Raw genomic sequence first — 8,754 nt, forward strand, 5'->3', positions numbered from 1 at the left:
AAAGTGAAGGAGAAATAAAGACTTTATCAGACAAACGAAAATGAAGGGAATTTGTTGCCAGTATATCTGCTTTGCAAGAAATGTTGAAAGAGCTTCTTTAGAGAGAAGGAAAATAATATAGGTTAGAAACTCAGATCTTCATAAAGAAAGGAAGGGCACCAAAGGAGGATTAAAACTTTTATCTTCCTTATTCTTAATTGATCTAAAAGACAACAGTTTGTTCAAAATAATAGCAACAATGTATTTGACTACCTATGCTAATATATATCATAGATATGTTTATAGCAGCTAACTGAATGACAGCAATGATACATGGCAAAAGAGGGAGGAATTGAAATTATTTTGCTCTTATTAGGTACTCACAAAACCCATGAAGTAGTATAGTGTTACTTAAAAGTAGACTTATATTAGTTGTAAATTTATTGCAAACTTTAGGGCAACCACTAAAGAAAGTAATAAAAAGAAGTATAATTGATATGCTACAAATAAAAGGATATCCTATAGAGTAAAAGGAATCATATAAGATGATTCTGATATGCTACAGAGTAAAGGGAATCATATAAGATGCTCAATTAAAACATAAAAGGTAAAAAGAACATGGAAGACAAATATAGGAACAAAGAGCAAGGACAACAAATAGAAAACAGTAAAAAATATGGTAACATTAATTCAATTATATCAATAATCACTTTGAACATCAGTGGTTTAAATACACCAAGTAAAAGACAATTGTCAGATGGATCAAGAAACATGGCTCAACTATATGTTGTCTACAAGATACCCATTTTATAGATTTTTTTAATTTGTTGATGTTTATTTTTGAGAGAGAGAAACAAAGAGAGTGTGGTTGGGGGAGGGACAGAGAGAGAGGGAGACACAGAGCAGGCTCCAGGCTCCAAGCTGTCAGCACAGAGCCTGGTGTGGGGCTCACACCCATGGACCAGAAGATCATGACCTGAGCTGAAGTCGGATGCTTAACTGACTGAGTCACCCAGGTGCCCCATGATTCCATTTTAAATAAAACGACACCTATAGATTAAAAGTAAATGGAGAAAAATAGACTATGCTAACACTAACCAAAGAAAGTTGGAATTAACTATATTAACTTCAGAAAGAACAAGTGCTAAAGCAAGGAAAGTTATCAGGGATAAAAAAGGGAATTAAAGAATGATAAAGGGGGCAATTCTCCAGGAAAACATAACAATCCTTAATGTGTATGTGCCTAACAATGGATCATCAAATTGCATGAGGCAAACTGACAGAACTGTAAGGAGAAACAGAAGACTCAACTATTAGAACTGGAAACTTCAATACCCCTCTATCAGAAATGAGTAGATTCAGCAGACAGAAAGCCAGTAAGGATGTAATTGAACTCAATAACACCATCAACCAAGTAGATATAATGGACATTTATAGAATACTTCATTCAACAACAAATACACATTCTTCTCAAACTCATATGGAATATTCACCAAGGTAGACCACATTCTGGGCCATAAAACACATCTTAACATATTTAAAGTTATACCAGTCATACAATATTTGCTCTTGGATCACAATGGAATTAAACTAGAAATCAATTACAGAAAGATAGCTAGAAAAATCCCAAAATGCTTGGAGATTAAACAATATACTTCTAAATATCACATGGATCAAAGAAATCTTAAGATAAATTTTAAAATATTTTGAACTAAATGAAAATCAAAACACAACTTACCAACTTATCACTTGTCAGGTGTAGTGAAAGCAGTACTTGGAGGGAAATTTATAGCATTGAATACATACATAAGAAGATCTAAAATTAATAATCCAAGTTTCCACCTTAGGAAACTAGAAAAAAAGAGCAAATTAAGCAAAGTAAACAGAAGAAAAGAATAACAGAGCAGAATGAAGTTGAAAACAGGAAATCAATAACAAAAAAATCAACAAAACCAATAGCTGGTTCTTTTCTTTTTTAATGTTTATTTATATTTGAGAGAGAAAGAGAGACAGTACATGAGTGGGGGAGGGGCAGAGAGAGATGGAGACAGAATCCAAAGCAGGCTCCAGGCTCCAAGCTGTCAGCACAGAGCCCGATGTGGGGCTCGAACCCACAGACCTGGAGATCATGACCTGAACCGAAGTAGAACACTCAACTAACTGAACCACCCAGGCGCCCCCAATATCTGGTTCTTTGAAAAGATCAACAATATCAAAAAGCCTCGAGCCAGGTTAAGAAAAAAAGAGACAGCCCATGGATTACTAATATGGGATACGAAAGAAGGGATATCACCACAGAACCCAGGGACAATAAAAGTATAATAAAGGAGGCGCACCTGCGTGGCTCAGTCGGTTGAGTGACTGACTCAGACTCAGGTCATAACCTCATGCGTCATGGGTTCGAGCCCTGCATCGGGCTTGGCATGCTGCTGACAGCTCACAGTTTGCTTCGGATCCTCTATCCCCCTCTCTCTCTGTCCCTCCCCCACTAGTCCTCTCTATCTCAAAAATAAATACATATTTAACTATAATAAAGGAATACTATAAACAACTCTATGAGAACTAGTTTGATAACTTAGATGAAATAAGTCAATTCCTTGAAAATCACAATCAACTAAAACTCATGCAAGAAGAAGCAATCTGAATAGGTCTGCATTTTTTAAGAAATAGAATCAACAATTAAAAAGCTTCTAGAATAGAAAGCACCAGGCTCAGATGGGTTCAACCACACATTGAAAGAAGAAATTATACCAATTCTCTACTATCTCTGCCAGAATTAATATAGAAGCAGAGGATATACTTATAAATTCATTTTATGAAGACACCATTACAATACCAAAACCCAACAAAGGAAACATAAGAAAACAAACTACAGAGCAGTATTTCTCATGAAGATAAGATATCCCAGATATGCAAGTCTAGTTCAACATTTGAAAAGCAATTAATGTAATCCATCACGTCAACAGTCTAAAGAAAACTTATATAAGTATATAAATAGATGCATAAAATTCATTTGACAAAATCCAATACTCATTCATGATAAAAACTACTATCAAACTAGTAACATACTTCCTCATTTAATAAAGAGTCTCTATAAATCCCCTACAGACAATTCACTTAAGGGTGAGAAACTCACAGCTTTCCCAGGCTCAAGACCAAGAGGTCTCCTCTCACTACTGCTTTTCAACACTGTATTGGACAAGAAAAGGAAACAAAAGGCATACAGATTGGGAAGGAATAAAACTGTCTTTGTTCACAGATGAGTGTTGGTTCACAACTTCAGGAGGTATTCTGGTGAACTCTGAAACTGGCCCCACTTACATAAAAGGCAAGAAGAGACTGAAGACAGAGGCAGACCCCCCCCACCCCAGATTGGTAGGTGACAGTTTTAATATGCAAGGTAACTTACATATAAGGCTTGTCTTGGGCAGCCACAAGACTAGTAGATCTCTGTATCTTAAAAGTTTACATACTTAAACTTAAAACTTTAGTTAACTTTAAGACCCCCAGAGGGTCTCAAAAACACATTACTCTCTTAAGGCTATATACTTAAAATGGCTGCTCATATGGGAGTAGTAGGCATAATTTACATTCCAAAGACAGGGGAAAGAGTAAGAGGCCTCAGATTGCCTGGGTCCAGCTCATGAATCAATCAGTGGCCATGTCCTCTCAATGACCTCCAACAATGACATGATACTCTATATAGAAAACCCAAAAGAACTGAGCAAGCAATTCCTAAAACTAATAAGCAATTATAGCAAGATTGAAGGATACATGGCTCATATACAAAAGTCAATGTCCTCTATACCAGCAATCAACAAGTGGAATTTGAAATTAAAAACACAATATCATTTATATTAACACCACCCAAAATGAAATACTTAGCTAAAATATGTACTATATCTATATGAAGAAAACTTTAAGACTTTGAAAAAATGAACAAAACCAAGGGAGAACCAAATAAATGGGGAAATATTCCATGTTGGCGGAAAAGGAAGACTCTATTGTCAAAATGTCAGTTCTTCCCAAATTAGTCTACACATTCAATGAAATCCCAACCAAAATCCCAGAAAATTATTTCGTGGGTATTGACAAACTGATTCTAAAGTTTCTACGTAGAGGCAAAAGGGCCAGAATAGCCAACACAATAATGAAGAAGAACCAAGTTGGAGGACTCATGCTCCTAACTTCAAGACTTACTATAAAGCTACAGTGATCAAGTTAATACAGTGTTGTGAAAGAGCAAACAGATCAATGGAAGATAACAGAGATCCCAGAAACAGATAAATATAGCCAACTGATCACTAACATCGAGCAAGGACAATACAATGGAGAAATGAAAGCCCCTCCAACAAATGGTGCTAGAACATCTGGACCTCCACAAGCAAAATGATGAATATAGGCACAGACCTTGCACCCTCCACAAATATCAACTCAAAATGGATTTCACAGAACTGAATGTAAAACACAAAATGATAAAACATTAAAAGATAACATAGGAGAGGGGTGACTGGCTGGCTCAGTCAGTGGAGTGTGTGACTCTTGATCTCAGGGTTGTGAGTTCAGGGCCCACACTGGCCATAGAGATTACTCAAAAAAATAAAATATTTAATATATAATTGATTAGTTAATTAAAATAAGAGATAACATAGGGGAAAAGTAACATGACCTTGGGTATGGTGATGACTTTTTAGATACATTATCAAAAGCATGATTGATGAAAAAAATAAATGATAAGCTGGACTTCATTAAAATTTATTTTTTTATTCTTTTTTTAATGTTTTTATTTATTTTTTGAGAGAGAGAGAACAGAACACAAGTGGGGGAAGGGCACAGAGAGAGGGAGACACAGAATCTGAAGCAGGCTCCAGGCTCTGAGCTGTCAGCACAGAGCCCAACAGGGGGCTTGAACAACCAAACTGTGAGATCATGTCCTGAGCCAGTCAGGTGCTTAACCGACTGAGCCACCCAGGTGCCCCCTGGACTTCATTAAAATTTAAATCTCTGCTCTGTGAAACACACTGTCAAGAGAATGAGAAGACAAGTCACAGACCAGGAGAAAATATCTGCAAAAGAATATACAGCATCTGATAAAGGACTGTTATCCAAAATAGTCAAAGAACTCTGAAAACTCAGGAGTAAGAAAACAAACAACTGCATTAAAAAATGAGGTGGGGGGGGGGTGGGTTGCTGGGTGGCTCAGTCAGTTGAGTGTCCGACTCTTGATTTCAGCTCAGCTCATGACCCCAGGGTCATGGGATCCAGCTCCATGTTGGGCTCCACAAGGAGCATGGCGCCTGCTTAAGATTCTCTGTCTCTCTTTCTCTCTGCTGCCTCCCCCACTTGTGCTCTCTCTCTAAAAAATAAAAATTAAAAATAATTAATTAAAACAAAACAAAACAAAATACTAGTCTCCTCTCCCAGTCTTTGTAGACTGATTCTGAGCTATAGCAGTTCTTTATGGATTAGCTGGCTTGCTGTCAGCCTAGGGATCAGACACAGGTGAAAACTTAGAAACTCTTAGGTCTTTTCTGAACGTGCATCTCAGTGGGGCCTCATGTTGCTTTACCAGCTGGTTTTAAATGTCTTGATTTTTCCAAGAGTCTCACCCCTAGCCCCTCCTGGGGGCCTTAGATGATGTATCTTGCCTGTATCCTTCATTTCTTGCCCCAGGTATCTGTGGGACTGTAGTCCACCTACACTTTTCATGAGCAATGCTCCCGGCTTCCCCCCACAGGAGATCGGAGTGAGGCAAGACAAAGCCCAGTACTTCTGGCAGCCCCCAAACCGGCCAGAACTTTATAAATAAAGGCTGCTCTGGTCTCTCCCTGTTGGAGAGAAGGAATGAGATCTCCACTGCCTCCTCTCCAGACCAAGACCTGCGCTGGGGAAAGGGGAGGGGTGAGAGGACAAGTAAAAATGCCACAAAACTTCCCACAGTCTCAAATGTGGTTTTTACTTTGAGTGTTTGGTTGCTGTAGATCTTTTACCGTTTGCCAGAGCCTTTCTAAGGCTATTTTGGTTCATTTCTAGAAGGTTTTTTTTTTTTTAGTTTTGAATTTTTTTTTTAATGTTTATTTATTTTTGAGAGAGAAACAGAGTGCGACTGGGGGAGGGTCAGAGAGAAAGGGAGACACAGAATCTGAAGCAGGCTCCAGGCTCCCAGCCATCAGCACAGAGCCTGACACAGGGCTGGAACTCACAAACCGCAAGATCATGACCTGAGCCGAAGTCGGACACTTAACTGAGGCACTCCTAATAGGTTTTGTTTTTTGTTTTTTGTTTTAATGTTTCCAAAGAGGATTGAGGGCTTGGAGCTTTTACTCTCATTTTGACAACTTCCCTCTGCTTTGACTAGAAATCATAGACCACTCAATATAGGAAAGAAAATATATAAAAAAAGAAGCAAAGCTGTCATTCATGTGTTTTAAAATATTATATAAAAAGCCCCAAACAACAAATTCATTATTGTAATTTATAAGGGACTTTAGGCAGTCAGCTGTAGACAAAACCAGTACTTTACAAATAAAAATTTTAAAGAGATACCATTTACAATAGCTTAAAAAGTAGGAAAGATCTAAAATTAAACTCAAAAATATGCAATAATGTCATGGAGAAAAGACGTTAAGTTATTTATTAGACCCTCAGATCAGAGGACTCAGAGCTATCTGCAGAGGAGGAGCATGCAGGGACAAAGGCAGAGGAAGAATGTGTCTGTTTTGCAGAACAAGTTGCTCCCACCAAGGAGACCTAAGGCCAGGTGTTCCAGGATATTCCCTTGCATGAACCAGTTTGGAGCTGAGCAACTGTGCAGAAGCCCCAAATTGCCCTAAAGTTACCTTTAGGTCGTTATACTACTATCATCTCCTCCCAATGTGGGAAACAAAGGCAAAAGAAAAAAACTCAATTTCCTTACAACTTACAGCCCACTGACAGGTCCTTGGGACAGGCAGAATGACTTTCCCCTAGGAGCTCAGCTGCCTGGATGTTGCCACTTTGCCAAGGGCAAAGGGCAATCTTAGCCAGAACCCCCAGGATCGTGTAAGTCTACTTTAACATAAAAATTCCTTTGGAAACATCACATCTATCCCCACCCCCAAATATACTTTAGCAATCATCCTCCAAACATATGACCCACTGATATGCATCTGAAGGGTCTCATGACTGGGGTTTTATTAGACAGTAACAAATTACCTTTTCCTAACAAGTACCTGGAAACCTTGCTTCCAAAATTCCTTACAGACTTACTCTATCCCTGACCCCCTCCCAACTTGAAAGTATATAATCAGTCACCTGTCACAACCCCAGTGCAGCTTTCTGCCCATAGATTCTATTCCATGCTTTAATAAAACTACCTTTTGGGGGCAAATGGGTGGCTCAGTCGGTTGAGCCTCTGACTTCAGCTCAGGTCATGATCTCACAGTTCCTGGGCTTGAGACCCACATTGGGCTCTGAGCTCTCCGCACAGAGAAGAGCTCTCTGTGCGGAGAGCTCAGAGCTTGGAGCCTCTGTCAGATTGGGTGTCTCCCTCTCCCTCTCTCTTTGCCCCTCCCTAATTTGCATTGTCTCTGTCTCTCTGAAAATAAACTTAAAAAAACTTATTTTTATTTTTAAAGTTTATTTATTTTGCGAGACAGAGAGAGAACAGAAGTGGGGGAGGAGCAGGGGGGGAGGAAGACAGAATCTGAAGCAGGCTCCTGGCTCTGAGACATCAGCACAGAGCCCGATGCAGGGCTTGAACTCACAAACCGTAAGATCATGACCTGAGCCAAAGTCAGATGCTTAACTAACTGAGCCACCCAGACAATGCAATAAACATCTTTAAAAATTTTTTTTAAATAAAACAAAAAAATACCTTTTAGCACCTAAGACATCTCAAGAATTCTTTCTTGGCCATTGGCTCCAAACCCCAACATTTCCACATTGACGTACTCCTGTGGGCAGAGTCTTGGGCCTTTTTTAAACATACAACATTTGCACTAGCGTGTTGACAAGCTATTGACAAGGTAGGTATTCTAATTGAACAAAAGTGCCTAACAAAATATGTGTTAAGTTCCCTAATGTATCAAGCACTCTGCCCCTGCCCCCTAGCACACTGAATAAAAAGCTTCCTGCACTAACCCCAAAGGGAGACAGTGCTTTGAGATTTATCCTCCTGTCTGCTTACTTGCTGGAAGTGGTGAAAACTTGTTCCAACCAAGAGACTTGGGCTGGCCTATTGACTCACGCACTGCAATGGGGCAAAACTTTTGTGACAGGTAATGATACCACAGTAATGGATTGTGACAATCAATAATGTGAAACCATCAATTTTCCCAATTTATAAATTCAATCAATCCATTGTCTCAGAATTTTTATTTACAAATTGGCATATTATTCATGTGAGTTGATTATAGCCAAAACACTTGAACAAAAATTCATAGGATACTAATTCTATCTTATCAACATTTCATTTCCTGCTATATTAACACAGGGGGGTACCCGTGACCCTATTCTTTCCTATAACTGCCTCCATACATACCTGAACCTGCTCTTTCGCTTTTTCCCATAACACTTACCTTCTAAAATGCTATACAATTGTATTCATGGTTTACTGTCTGCACCCTCCTGCCCCCCACCCGACCAAAAAACAAAAATGTTATTGAGAGCAATTAACTTTGTTTCGTTCACTGACATATTTCCAACCACTTACAGTGGCATTTGGCACATACCAGGAACACAATAACTTTGGTTGAATCAATGAAGGGGAAAAAAGGTTTGTTCTTGTGGTTGTCT

This window comes from Panthera tigris, chromosome A1 (assembly GCF_018350195.1).
Source record: "Panthera tigris isolate Pti1 chromosome A1, P.tigris_Pti1_mat1.1, whole genome shotgun sequence".
Taxonomy (NCBI): Eukaryota; Metazoa; Chordata; class Mammalia; order Carnivora; family Felidae; genus Panthera; species Panthera tigris.